Source organism: Cygnus olor, chromosome 10, assembly GCF_009769625.2.
Source record: "Cygnus olor isolate bCygOlo1 chromosome 10, bCygOlo1.pri.v2, whole genome shotgun sequence".
Classification (NCBI taxonomy): domain Eukaryota; kingdom Metazoa; phylum Chordata; class Aves; order Anseriformes; family Anatidae; genus Cygnus; species Cygnus olor.
This window is the reverse complement of record NC_049178.1, coordinates 8,650,661-8,665,311: the sequence shown is the minus strand read 5'-3', so window position 1 is coordinate 8,665,311 and position 14,651 is coordinate 8,650,661. Positions and strand designations below refer to the sequence as shown.

The 14,651-nt window shown below is 46.4% G+C and overlaps 1 long non-coding RNA gene across 1 annotated transcript in view; it reads right to left on the bottom strand.

Annotated features, from left to right (window-relative positions):
- The window catches only part of LOC121075335, a 26,605-nt gene extending 11,954 nt beyond the window's left edge, over nucleotides 1-14,651 (bottom strand). Inside the window, exons 1-5 of the long non-coding RNA XR_005822909.1 lie at nucleotides 14,369-14,651; nucleotides 6,728-6,939; nucleotides 6,116-6,202; nucleotides 5,601-5,648; nucleotides 1,397-1,487 (exon numbers count right to left, since the gene is read on the bottom strand). This is a non-coding gene — a long non-coding RNA (uncharacterized LOC121075335). The remainder of the gene's footprint in view (nucleotides 1-1,396; nucleotides 1,488-5,600; nucleotides 5,649-6,115; nucleotides 6,203-6,727; nucleotides 6,940-14,368) is intronic.

The following is a 14,651-nucleotide window of genomic DNA, read 5'->3' as shown; positions in this document are numbered from 1 at the left end:
TTTACAGCAGTACACACCTTCCCCACAGATAAAACTGCCCTCTCTGTCCTGGCACTGCTTGGTGCAGGAGCAGGGCGGTTGATGCCACACTATCGTGTGCCGCACAGCTGTCTCCTGCCAGCCGCAGCATCCGCTGTTCCTGTCACATCTGGGTCTACCTCATTGCGACACGAGGGAAACATTCCTCATGTCACTGCCCCGGGTCCCACTCAGAGCGAAAGGAAGAAGAAAGTACCCACGTGGGCTGTGGTTTGGGCGATGCTCGTGAGCACTGCTGGAGGCAGCGGGGGGCTGGAGGTGAGCTCGTCACCCGCGGGCCTGCGGCTCTGCTGAGATGATCGCGCAGCTTGGTGGCAGGAAGTGATACGGGAGCAGGGGCCCGAGAGGAAACTGAATCGAGCAGCTGAGGTTAACTGCTCCGGCGTTTTATCATGTGGCATTTCCAGGGACTTTCTAAGAACCCGAGGTTGGGTTCGGCTGCCCGGCATCAGTTAGGTCGCTTCGCACACCACGCTCCACAGCGCTAACGGCAGCGGGACGAGGGAGCAGCTGTGCTGACCACATGGCAAAACAAGGCAACATCTGCCTCTCTGGGGCTGCTGGCCCCCTTCTACCTCCCACTCAAGGGAATCTTTGTAATGAATTGCTTCCTACAACACTCACTGAAGGTCGGGCTCGACTGCACACAAGTTTGGCTGGCATCTACCTCAGGAACAGCCCTACGTGGCATAGAACTTGCACTTTCCCACATCTGCAGTGTGACTGGAGCTGTGGGTGGTGCATCTGCATGCTCTCGTGAGTGATAACTGCTATTTGTTATCTCATCTCAGAGAAGCTTAGATAGCTTTGCAGCCCTATATAGAAACTTCCCAGTGTCGTCATTCACTCTGCTAGGGTGCGAGCCGCTAACAAGGAGTGCTGCCGTCGGGTGCGACCAGGGAGGAGAGAGCAAGGCTATCACAGAGGCAGGCTGGAATCAGCACTAGCATGTTCCAAACGTTAGGGGCTCTTCACAGTTTTAAGAAAGACCTATACGCAGAAAGTGAATATACACTATCATAACACAGCCAGGCAGTTTCACTCATACTGTATGAGTTTCACTCATACTGTAACAGCAACTATCACCTCCGATAAAAGACAAAGATAAATATATAGACTCTTCTCCCATCCCCTCTTTTCTGCCTCTGCTTCTGCTCAAGTAGCCACCACCAAATTAGATGGAAGCAATGTGCTACCCCTCCTTGTGTTTCTGGAAGCATTCCAAACACTCCTCTATTTGTAGGGTTTACCAGAAAGATTGCAGCCAGTGCTACAGCCTTGGGGGTACATGCATGGTTTGCTAGGAGCATGGTTCCACATTTTAGCCCTGTGTAATTACAATTATCTAATTTCAAACCTTGTGTGGCAGGCGCCGAGTTCAAATTCAAGTCACTGCTTCCCTGAGGACTTCCTTCCTCAGACGTTCCTTCTTGGATCGCTAGCTGGGGCTATGAAGAGAAACACCAGAAACAAATAAAATCCCCCACATGGAATCAGTATCAGGAGACAAAATTGCAAATGTGCAAAGTTGATTAAAAGCTTTTGGCTTGGCATCTATGTTATTTACATGAGACCATGCAGTGCTGAAAGTGTGCCGACTTGCCACCACTTCCTGTGTCCTGCTGCATTCAAGAGCATGTGCCAGTGCACATAGTGCCTATGTGTATTCACAAGAGTCTCTGAATGGCTGTCAGAGTACATAATAAGCACCCCCGTTTTCAGTCTTTTATGAGACACAAGCCCCACACCTTGAAAAACCTCTCCATTATGCAGCTACAGAGAATTTTTTTCATCCTTGAGAACAGTTTCCTGTCCTGAAAAGCAAAACGTTTTGTCCATTGAAAATTCAAATCCCAGTGTCTGCTCTGTTTCTTCTGTTTTGTCTTTGCCCCCCAGAAACTCTTCAGCTGTTAAATGAATTTTGAACTGAAGCATCACAATGCTTCATTAACCAAAGTGAGGACGAAATATTTTGAATCACTAAAACAAAAAAGTCAGCGTGCAAAAAGTTTTAGCTTCAGTAAACTGGCAGTAACAAAGCAGAAAGATTTTTCTTACAAATTGCTACATATCTCTTTTGTTTATAACAATAAACACCTAAGTTACAGCTCTGGCACACAACTTAACTCAATTAATTTAACCACAAAGCCCCTATCCTAACCTTAGAATGGCAGCTACTGCCATCTGTACCAGCAGAGAATGGCCGGAAGAGTCTTTCCTGACCTGATTTGTACCCTGTCAGAGATCACAGATAACTGTAAATGATTTCTAGAATGCTATAGATGTTTACAGGCTGGACAAATCACTGAGCACTCTGATCTAATTAGACCTGCTTTGAGCAGTGGTTTGCACTAAAGGACCTCTGGTGGTCCCTTCCGACCTGAATTATTCTGTGGTTCTAAAAATGGAAAGGAGCATAGGCGCACACAACACCGAGGAATACTGGACATCCGACACGACTATTAGTATATCCTGAGAACCATCAGGATGCTCCAATCTGTTGGCTTGCTTCTATGCATCAAAAAGGTCTCAAGGAAGAATAAACTGCCAACTGAACTTATAAGGAAATGTTTCACTTAGACTATTATTATTGAAAAATAAAAATTTCCATGGAAAAAAAAAAAGATTTTTTTTTAAATGAATCTTCTTTCAACAAAAGAAGGGAAGCTTGGAGAGGAAACCTACTCCAGCTAGCTTTATTTCAGGTATTAGCTTCTGACAACGCACACGCGGGTCTTTGTGCCCTGAAGGATGTTGGGCAGCATGTGCATAACGCTGCCTGGCTGCTCCTGCTTTCTCCTCCACTGTAAACCCTACAATAACAGCACTTCACAGCCAAGGCTTCCCTGCCACGGTTCAGACTGCATCACGGTAACAGCAGAAGCTGTGACTGAATTTATTCCTCCCCCAGAACTTCCTTGCCTGCTTTCCCTTACCAGGCTGGCAGCTGAAAGGCACTGTAGCACTCCTGAAGGTTAAACTTGCCTGTTTCAGATTGTATGAAGAATGCATAAATCAATACCAGAAACTCCATGACAGTTGGAGTCCTTTTGCCTCTGCATTTGCATTCACCCACTGGAGTTCACAGCTACACATACAGGACACATCAGTTTGTACCGTTGTCCAAGAAAAGGCGCTAGCTGTAGGCTCCACCAGTTTAAGAAATAATTTATTTAAATTACTCTATCTTGCATCCCCTTGGAAATTCAGAGCCCTGTGTAGTCACATGCATAGATTCACTCTGCCTTCTCCTGGTGACCAGGCACTTTCCACTAAGGCTCAATCCTGGATCAGCTGAGGCCTCCTTCCTCCTCTCTGAGTTTCTGCCTCCCCTCAAGCACCTGGCCAAGTCAAACCATACCTGCAGATGAATATCCCTCATACTAGTCTCAAGCTCAGCAATATCCAGACTGTTTCCAAGCTACTTGCCAAACCCTGACTTTCATTGGTCCCCAGGGACAACTAACACCACTCTTTGTCTGCTAGCCTGCACGCAACCACCTGGATGCCAGTCCCTGACCTTGCTTTTACACGGTGAGTACACTGCCTGAAGTTGCTCTGTTCTCCTCAGTCCCTCTTTTTAGCACTAATATTCATTTGTTTGCTAGCTATTTCCTTCTAGGTGAGTTGCAACTTTGGAGCACCTACTAACGGTCAGCTTTTGCACTCCCTGAGATCTCCATCTGTTTGCCAGAGGAGTATGAAATTCTGTTGTAAAGCAATTAATAACTTCAGATGTGCTGGAGATTGCTTGAACTCTGATAAGAGTACACTGCCAGTGCCCAGTCCTTCCATGACGGAGTAAGAAACCCTCTGATCCAGGACAAATCCTCAGACTGGGGAGAACCCTGCAATCACAAGACTTCCAGGAACACCTTTACTACCTCTTACTTTATTTTTATAAAGAGATTTTCAATCTGTGTTACCTGGGGAATAAGAGGCATGATTTCAGACTCTACTGGCACTGTCACATGGCTGTACAGCTCCCTCCCTGTCCCTAGCTCTAGTTCAGGCTTGATGGTGTGTCTCCAGCTCACCCTTGCATTTCCATTTCAGCTCAGCAACGTTCAGCTCTGTTCTCTAGCAGCAGGTAAGACGCCTCCCTTCTCCCAGTCCCTTTTGTCCTGGATGCCCTACTTCAACAGCACTGTGCTCCTCAGCTGGTCCAGTGGGCAATCTATGAGTCTTACAGTCTTCAGGCAGGAAAATAACATCTTCCTCACAGAATCTGAGATCCTTCTGACCCACTCTGCCCTTGAAAGAGAACCAAGTCCTGGGACTGGCTGTCCCTCTTTGTCATCACTTTCTGGTATCGCTCCATTGTCCATGGAGAGATATTATTCTAGTACATATCTATCTGAGCTGTATAGCTCTCTGAGCCACATACAGACATTTTTCTTTCTTGTTTGTATCTAATCAATTTATATAGAAGAATCTTCTCTTAATTTGCTGATGGTTCATATTTTTCCCTCATTTCATTTCCCCCTCTCCCTAAAAAACAAAGACAAATGCTGCAAAAAACAACAACACTTTTTTTTCTCCTTTTCAGCCCTGAGATATTTCTCCCACCACCCCAAAATGGTTTGGGGAGATTCAGTTCTGCAGAGGGTTTGCAGTTTCCAAGAAATCCAAGAAATGTTTGTCTGTCAAGGTCATTACCATGTCAGAAAAGTCTTTTCATCTCTCTCACATGCTGGTACTCCCTCCCTAGTGAAGATTTCCTTCCAAGCCTCCTCTGTAGCCCTCACAGACTGCACTATCCCTCTGTTTCTGCTGATCCAGCTCCATCCCAAGTGTTCCTGCAGCACTGCAGCTGTAGAACAAACTTTTGTATTCCTGCAGCAAGTGCACAGCTTAGGTTTGGTCTAGAATTCTGTGTGTCAACAAATACACACTAAATAACAGTTTGTGGTTTGTCTGTTTTGTGTTTTTGTTAGTTTGTTTGTTTTGGTTGTTTGCTTGTTTTTAATCACCCCTAATGATATATAACATGCCATTAATTACTTGCAGGAGTGAATGTCCTTATTGATTTAAAACTTCTTTTTTTTCAAGTCTGAAATATTCTATCTTCATGTTCTAACTACTGATTCTTACTAATCCTTTGTTTGCTGCATGTAAGAGCCTCCTGCTGGCAGGATTCAAAGTTTTGTCATTCACTAATTTATTTTTTTTTTAAACTCTAAGTTACTTCTTTTGAGGCAAACTGACATGCTAAGCACTCACTCCAGTTTGTTGGGATTCTTGGGAAGACAACTTCTCTGCTTGAGAATGGATAGGATCTCTGGTCTGACCTCCCAGTATGGGAAGGACTGTAGAAGACTAGTATGTCTTAAATTAAGTATAGCAGCTCTCCTGCGCTCCCAGGAGGTTTCAGGAACTGAATCTTGGGAATGAGGTACTGGAAGGGCAGTCAGAGCTTTCCTAATGTGTTGGATTCCTGGGTCAGCTAGGCTGAATGTCATTGCCGACAGAGCCTGAGAAGAACAAATGCAAAAGAAGCCTCCCTCCCAGCCTGGGCTCTGTGGCTGGAGAAGAGTAAAAGGACTGAACACTGTACTCACCCACTTGCGGGGCCTCCCTCTTGGCCTTTTTCCAGCAGGAGGTCCTACCTATATTGAAAGTGATACAAAAAAAGTATTTTCAATTCTCATATCTGCTGCGCACTGTGACTAAATACACTGAACCTGCCCAAAGTGACCTCTGCATAAAGTTTTTGTGAGCCGAATAGCAGAAGGTGACTAAAGCTGGGGATGGAAGACAGTTGAGGAGGAAACGCCTGCCAGACTGTGTTGGTTGTGATTATGTTGCAATGGCAGAGGAGAAACTCCAGAAGGAAGCTGCTGAACAGGCAACGACAGCACAGGAAGGCCAGAAAGTGAATTAGGACTAAGACCACGATAACTGTGGCAACTAAACAACAGTGGCAACTAAAACTGAACTGAATGAGGGGCAAATTTCATTGCCTATCCTTAGTCTAAGAGAACCCTCCCTGCTTGTCCCTCTAGTAATGCTTGTAGAAAGGACAGCCAGCTTCTCTCTTCCCCCTCATAAAAGCATATAAGCCATTTACTCTTACCATTTGTCCAATTACAGTGCTCACTTTCTTGCTTCCTTTTGGCCTTCCTCGTGGTTTCTTCACCAGGAATTGTCCCCCAGCCTCCTCCTGAAAAAAAAAAAAAAAAGGAGAAAATTTAGCAGGATGATCCCTGGAACAACTTATTAGGTTGTCTCTGCTTTTCCAGATGCTGAAACAAACTAGAAGATGGGCAGCACTACCCCTTTATCATGTTTACATTTTGGCCTGGGAAAAATGAGTGAGTTCCCAGAGCTCTGATCATAGTGCCTGGAATGGGGAGAGAAAAGGCCTTGGGCATCTTCCATCTATCCAGCTACTGGTGCAGAAGCAGAGGGCTGTGGCACCTGAAATTCTTCAGACTGCCACAGATATCTGGGTAGCTCCTCTCATGCCACTTCCCAGCCTGAACAAGTGCAGCATGCCACACTCAAGGCACCTTTGAAGGCGGGGGCTGATATGCCCCAGGGTGCACATGCTGCTGCTTTCCTGAATAGCTTTAGTATTTACCACAGCATGCATGCCTTCCTTTCCCTTGCTCTTTACTGCCTGCAAATCCCATCAGGCTAATATCACAGCATCCTCAGGCAGACTCTTTGGATGATGCACACTTACCTGTGTCTGCTTCTTTGGTCTTCCTCTCTTTCTCTTCAGGCCTTCAGTCAGTGGAGATGAACCAGGGTTCACTGGCCTCTCGTTGCTCATGTTGACTCTTCCCACAGTTTCCAGATGATAATTCAACACGTTATTTTCCCATGGAATGGAAAAGAAAATTTTTCTCCTCTTTCTTTCCCAATCTTGTTACAGATTCACTTCCACCTGCAAGGCTGGAATGATGAGAAAGAATCAGGTGTGACAGCTTGCTATTGTTTTTATCAGCTGGGAGAGTCTGGGACCCAGCAGACATCCAGAAGCATAATTATGTTTTATAAACATTAATGGACCATTCTCTTACACAGCCCATTCCTCAGCTTTCTGAGGTTCTTGGCTGAAGGAGCTGATTGCTCCAGGTGCATAAGCATGTTGATATCTGCATCCACCTTTCTCTCATTAGCCAGCTTTATCCAAGCTGACAAAGATGATGTCTTCAGCTCCCTGAAATCCTCTCTTTAGAGGCTTTCCTTGTCTGAGGAAGAAGGAGGTGGGAGACAAAATGGTGGTAGTGAGTTATAAACGCCACAGTCAAGGGTAAAGCTTCAGTTAGAGCTCCTATATCATAAGATACAAAAGCTAATCCTGAGACCCAAATCCACAGCAAAGAGAGCCTTATACCAGAATACCTGAGAGTACGTATAGGTGAATTTGGCCCTGGAGCCGTCCCTCTAGAGTTTGTTCCCCATCACCAATTGAACAGGCACCGTCTGGACCACAGGAGTGATGGCCTGACCCTATTTCAGCACACAGCCTCTGGTCCTGCACAAGACTCACTATTTCCTATAGGGTGGAAGAAGTCACCCAGACATGGATTTTGCTTGGTCCTGAGCACTGGTTTGTCTAACACAAGTTCCGTATCAGCAGGATCACCAGTCCCCATGCTCTATTTAGTGCCTGCTGTGGTTGGAACAAGCCCTGATCTGACTTGTTTGCTTTAAGAAATAACCAAGATCATGAGCTGTTGAGGGTACATAGGAAACCAATGGCTTTCCTTGCTTCTGCTTGAGGTTGCAAGTTCCTCTGGTGTTGCTGCCAGAGAAGGTGGCAGTCTGACTGTAAGGCTTTACAGCCTCACATCCCAGAGCAGGAACAGGAGGGAAGAGATCTTGACCAAAAGCTCAGCTGGCACATTACAGGATGTGGGGTCACTTGTCTTCCTTGCATTTGAAGTAAACCCTAGCCAGCGATCTGTGTACAGCTCCCATTTTGCTGATCTGCTTGGAAAAATGCATGTACGACCTCCACCAGACCTTGGGCTTCCCTTCCTTCTTGTACAGGAGGGAGGGCTCAAGAAGGTGTGAGGCACTGAGGGAACTGAGCCTGGCTAGACAGGGCTTGGCAGTGCTGGCTGAATTCTCTTTTGTCTGTAATTCTTACCACAAAACAAGTATCTGAGAACAGTGCGGTTGGGAAAGCAACATCATTGCCTGCTTAGGAAAGCAGGGATATAAACATGAACAATGCATTTCTACCTTCTGTGTGAAGCACGTGTCTTCTCCTCTCATCTAGAGGTTGCAAGTCTGATCTGACTTGCCTGTAGAAGCTCTTCTACTCCCACCTGAGAACCATTTTTGCAGCTGTTTCTTCCACCTGGTTCATTTCTCCTTCCTCACTTTAACAACATCCTTAAATAGCTCTGTAACGATGCATGGGGCTTTGTCCCATTGGCCTTGAGTACTACTGGGTGCCCAAGTCCCTCCAGCAGGCTCCGCCTGAGGCAGTAAAGGCAGCATGGCAAGTACGGGCACAGCAACCCCATGTAGAAGAGTGTGGCTATTTCAAAATTAATGGTGGAGGGCAGGAGCTGCCTTCAGTTCCAGTTCACACACGAGCTAGTGAACCCCTGGAAGTCCTTTCAGGTATGCTGCTGGGACCCAGCTTATAGAGGCTGCTGCACTCAGCTTTTCTATCAAAACCTCTGATCAGAGGGTGATGGAAAGACCGTAGCTCAGTTCTGAGTTCAGGCTGCATCTGGAGGGTAGACAGTTAGGAAAAAAACATTTCTTTGTACTTGCAAGCCATGCACAGTTACCATCAAGTCTCTGAGACAAACATGAAACACTTCTGCAGTCTCTTTCAGAGAGGAGCTGTGCTTTTAGAAACCGCTACTGGAGCTTTGTAGTTTGATCAGATGTTCATGTTACAAAGGTACAACAAACATTCTGTGCTCTGGTCCTACTGTTTTCTGCTTTGCCAGCTTGTGCTAGTCAGACCTAAGCCTCAAACGGCCTTGTGCTGGTGCTGGCACCTGGGAGGGAGTCACAGCGGTACAGGGACCCCAGACTGCCTGAGGAGCTGAGGACCCTCAGCACCTCCTCCCAAGGGCAGCTCAGAGGTGGCCCTGGCTGGTGCTGCACACACCTGCTGCTGGAGTAGCCCAGGGTGCTGCATGGGTGGTTTGATGCCTCCTGAGCCCGTCTTCCCCTGCTGTCTGCAGAAAGGGAGCAGACACTGCCGTGAGAACAGACAAGCATGGAAGTGCCGTCCTCGCCAGTGCTCTGAGAGGGGATTAGGCTGCTCTGACAGGGCTTCTACCTCCGGATCATAGTCATTTGAAAGCAGGCTCAGTGCCTCTTTGAATTCAGGTTGTAATGCTAATGTGTGGAAAAGTTATGCAGGAAACAAACACATCCTTGAGAAATATCATATGTGCATTTTTGCCCCCATTTATTCAGATATTGCCAAAGCATAAGGGGCAGGATGAATGATGGGGCATGGCAGGTATTGTCAAAGATAACACATGGAGTTGCATCTGGATGATCTAACTGCGCTGTGCTGATAGGACACTTAAGTGTTTTGGTTATTTATTTTTCTGCACTGTCTGCTTGGTCACTTCACACTGCAGAATCTGGAAACATCACTGGCAGAGGCAGCAAGAAAACTTCCATCCTTTGTGCTATGTTCTAACAAAACATATGTGGTCATGACAGACACTAAAGCCATTGCTCTTAGTGACACAGCCTCTCTCCAGAGTTTGCTCTAACTGAAGCCTGCATTAAATCAAAGTTTTACGTAACAATATTCAAGTGGGAGCAACCACTGTGTACAGAATTATTTGTTCCCCAGGTGCAAAGAAAGTCAGTTCTTGCATGATGATCATTTTCTAAACCATACTAGACTGATGAACTCTGCAGTGCTTTTCCTATACCTGGAAAGCCTTCCACAGACTGGACACAAGCATATAGAGGCTGCTGGGAAATATCAGTGTCTTTGCATAGGTCTCCCTTCTATCACCCACCAGGTACACACTTCTTGGAGCCTGGTGCAGAAGGAGAAAAATGCAAGCAAGACTATACTAATATCAGTCCTTTTAGCTTTTGTATGCTTTACGTGACTCAATGTAGAGGAACATACAAAGGAAAAGCACACACTGCAGTTCTACTTCAAACTTTTCAACGATAGCTTGACATATATATATGTGTGTGTGTGTAAACAAATCAATATTGACTCCCATTGACCAAAAACCAAGCATGTTTCTAGGGTCACTGTGCTCACTACTAGAGTGCAGCCAGCAAGGCTGAAATCCATCCTATACACCATCCATGAGGGATGATGTATAAATCAAAAAAAAAAATCTAAAAAAAACCTAAAAGGAAGCCATCCAAGTGTCTGTGCGCCTTAGGTTTCCTTCATGTCAGCTGTGTATGCAGCTTTGAAAATGATGCAGATATGTGAAAACACGATGTTGGCAGTATTCAGACCCATAAGCTGTGGAGCCCTCTCCTGAAACGAAGCACCTCATGGCCCAGAAGCATTCCCCAGCACCTGGCAGAGGACCGGGGATTCTGATGGCCTAATGCTTTGCACCCGACTTATGTACTAAGTTGTAGGAATCCATTTTTCTACCATACCCACGTTCTCAGGAGAGAAAAGCTCCTCCTGATGGCAATGCAGTTGTAGATTAACACAGAGTACTGAGCAATGTTCCTGAGGGTCTTTTCCCTTTCTACAGACTACAGAGGGAGCCTAGGGAGCTGGCTTGCTGACTTCGACAGGAAAATTAAATGGCAGATCCCCTTCCTCTTGATTCCTTGGGGATGATAAACTGTTGGCTATGTCCTTGGGAGAAATGCCATATGACACGGGGATGCTTGGGGTTTTAGTGCGATGCCTCAAGCTGTGCGCATGATTCACAGCAAATGCTGCCAGCGAATGAGCGTCTAGCTGCAGTGCCCACATACAAAATACAAAGCTTAAAGCCTTTTTCAAAGCATAATGGGAGTGTGATTATGAGACCCTTCACTGTAGCTTAACACTGCTGCTGTCTCTAAAATAATAGGAAAAAACATCCACAAAGCACGGCTCCCACTTAGTGGCACAGGGCTATTGTTCTGCTGTCACATGTGACAAAGCGAAGCCAGGGTAACTTCACTGACAGCAGCGTGGCCACTCTTTGGTCCCTCTGGTGCAGGAGGGAGGGAGGAATTTGGCCTGAGCGCCACATCAAGCAGAGGAGGATAACAGACTGTTAGCAAAGACATCTGAAGAAGGGGACTAAGAAGGCAGGGCAGAGAGAAACCTTTCATTCCAATAACTGTAGCAGTAACGATCTGTACTCGCATTATGAGAAATTACTTTCACCTTCCGAGAAATCAAATGCTCATGTCTTTTCAGATCTCACAGCAGATCAAGAAATACCACAGCTTGTCATGTTTCCCCATGGACTTTTCTACCAGGCAGGCAGGACAGCCAAGTGCTGCAGCATCTCCCTGGGGAAAGGGCAGTAGCAATAATGCGCTGGCAAGAGAACCTTATCTGGCAGATTTTTCTGTGGAAATGAGGAACTTCTGAGCTACTAAATCAAGCTTGTGGCAACAGCAGGTAACTGTCATAGTCGCATAAATCACATCTAAAACACAAATAACCTCTCTAGGTGATTTCCCTAACTGTTTTGGGTGGCTGGTCTAAGCCTTCTTTGGTCTTATGCTTTAAAGCCCCCTATTTTCCATTTTAATGGCCAATTTAGTGTCATTTGTTCTTGCATCAACAGTCCTTCAGCAGCAATATTTCTCTCTCCTCCATTTTTAAGCCCACTCGACCAGATGTATTTTCACAGATGAACCAGATCTCCTCCATCTTGTGAGGCTGAACAAGTAAAATCTTCCAGTTTCTGTGCATGTGATTGTTTCTCCTGATAATTTTGGTTGTCATTTACATCTTTTCCAACCTGAGCTCAACACTTCTGAATATGAAAAAATTTTTACTCAAAAATATTTCCACTGAGGACAGCCTGACTAACTTAACCACTCACCTATCTGAGAAGCACGGGCAGGACAGTTCAGTGGAAGGAAAAGAAAAATCAGTTCCTGTGTAGTGTTATCAGTATGAATTTCCAAACTGATTTGACCAGCAAGCCATTCCACCACCTCCAGCATATCTTGACTGCTAAAATATCCAGCTCAGAAGACAGAAAGTATTTAAGCTTACAAAGGACAACAAATACAGGAACCATACAGGCTTCCATGCTTCACATCAGTGCTAGAGACCAGCTCAAGGCATGAACGGGAACTTCTGTATTTCTGTCTAAAGTTACATTTCCGACTTCATTACAGATTTCTCTGTGCAACCCTAATGAAAGTGCCTTCATGTGTTTCAGTTCCGCACCCACAAAATGGTGCGTAGTTCCCTGCCTGCTAGATATGCTGGCAATGAGGATGAAGGGAAAAACCTGAGCAACACAGGAAGAGTCCACCCGGTGCCTGTTCTTCTGGGACAGCCAGCAAGCGAGGCAGGTGCTTCCAGCTGGAATAAAAGCTTATGGACTTAAGACCTATGTACTATGAGACAATATCAGAAGCTTTTTTCATATTAAAGGCATGCATAGCCACATGAGAAGAGGGTTGTTGATAACCGAGCTTCAAGCAATGATGCAGACGTGAACAGTCTCTGTTCCCCATTTCCCAGATCCGAAGTATCCATCACAGTGTCAGCACATTGCAAGAGGGTGTTCGTAAAGAACCTGTGCTTGCTGCAGTGCCTGTCTTCTCTGTCCAGATAACTTGAGCCAGATACTACCCTGAGAGGCACATCGATTGCCCTAATCCATACCACAACAGATCACAGAAATATCACCAAGCTCTGTCATAGCTAGCCTAAAAAATCCCATTCCTTCCTCTGAAAAGTGAGGCCTGTGGAATGAGTCAGGCCACATGTGAAACCCTAGCTGCACTGCAGGCCCGTCCACTCAGTAAGCGCAGGACTTTCCCTGAGGGTTGCCTCACAGCTCCATAGTGGAGGGCCTGGCATCAGCCCTGCCTTAGTGCCATCGGCCTCAAAGCCCTGGCAAGAAACAGGCTTCCCATGGGCACGGCAGGCAGAGCAAGGAGGCAGATAAACCGGCCCAGAGAGGACACAGAAAGCACAGCTGGATACCAAGAGCAGACAAGAACGAGTGGCCTGGAACCTAGTCCTGCCTCTGATCCTGAGCGAGTCGTGTCATCTTCCCGTACTTCCAGTGTGATTCCATAATCTTACAGACAGAAAACGTGAAGTATTAGTGCTTGCCCTCAGCCTGAGGTGGAAGGACTGAGGACCTTCCCATTTGTAGAACAACACTAAGAACCTCCAGCAGGAGAGAGCAGAGCATGGCACTATTGACTCCCTAATGTCGTGGTGTTCAGGAGCACAAGGGAGAAGGTGTCACAACTGAAGAAATACAGCCCAGGATTAGCCACATCCTGCTGAGCACCAAAACAGACCTCCACCCTCTTCCCCCAGGAAGCTGAAGCTCGTGGGACTGATCTGGCCCCAAGCTGCAGTTCCCTGCCCCAGGACCCTGGCACAGAGCAGCACCTGAGCGTGAGCTGGGGCTCTGCAGAGGTGCTGCACTCTGCTCTCACCCAGTCCCAAACCAGGCAGATAGGAGTGTACAGGACAGCTTGCTGTCTCCATTGAAGGAAACGTACCAAAATCAAGACCCTAAGTCTTGAGGCCAGGCCTAAAGTCTTATATGCACCTCCAGCACTTCTCCCAAAGCTATCAAGCTACAGTGACACTTACTGACTGCGTGACTGTAGACCCCCTAACACTACACACTAGGAACACGTAAAGATGCTGCCTTAGAGAATTTTTCCAAAGCCCCAAATGTTCACTAAAGCACTCTCCTGTCTCTTAAAGTCTCTGTCCAGACCCTAGCACCAAAACAAACAAACAAAAAGCTCCCCAAGAAATTCAGGGTCAAAACAGTGGAGAAAAATAGCAGTATTTACAGGGAAGTAGGAGGGTAAGGAGAAAAGCGTGGTTCCTGAAATAAAAATCAAATCACAGTCATGTCTTGTTTGAGATAGCATCAAGCCTCACTACTCTGCAGAATTACTATCATGTTCAGTTCAGCTACTGACAGCCAAAAAACACTGTCCGCATGCACAAAACCAGGAAATAGCCCTCTGCGTTTCCTGGCAAGGACAGGCGTTTCGGCAACCCAAAACAGGGATACACGAGGCAAGCAAGTGTCATGCCTTAACCTACTTTCAAACAAGGTCTCAATTAGCAAGATTATTAATCCCTGTGGCTGAACAACAAACCCCAGTGTCTTGCAGAGGAACTCTGCATACACGTTTGAAACACAGGCTTGCTGATGCAGTAGGAAAGGAACGCGATTACCTGGTGAGAAGTTGGGCAGCGCCACTTGACCCGGCCCCAGCAGACCTAGCAATGAAGACAGGAGAGAAAGACAGAGGTATCCAGCAGTGACACCCCTTCTGCACGGGAGAGAAGCAGCTAACCGAAGCCTCTGCACGCATTCATTTCAGGAGCCGTACAACGAGCTGAACGCTATTTATTGCGCTCCCAGTTAGTGATATGGAAAGCAGCGTGAGCACTGCCAGCGCTCTCCTTCTGATGGCAGTCCTGAGTAGTGACAGCAAGTGAAACCCAGCACACTTCA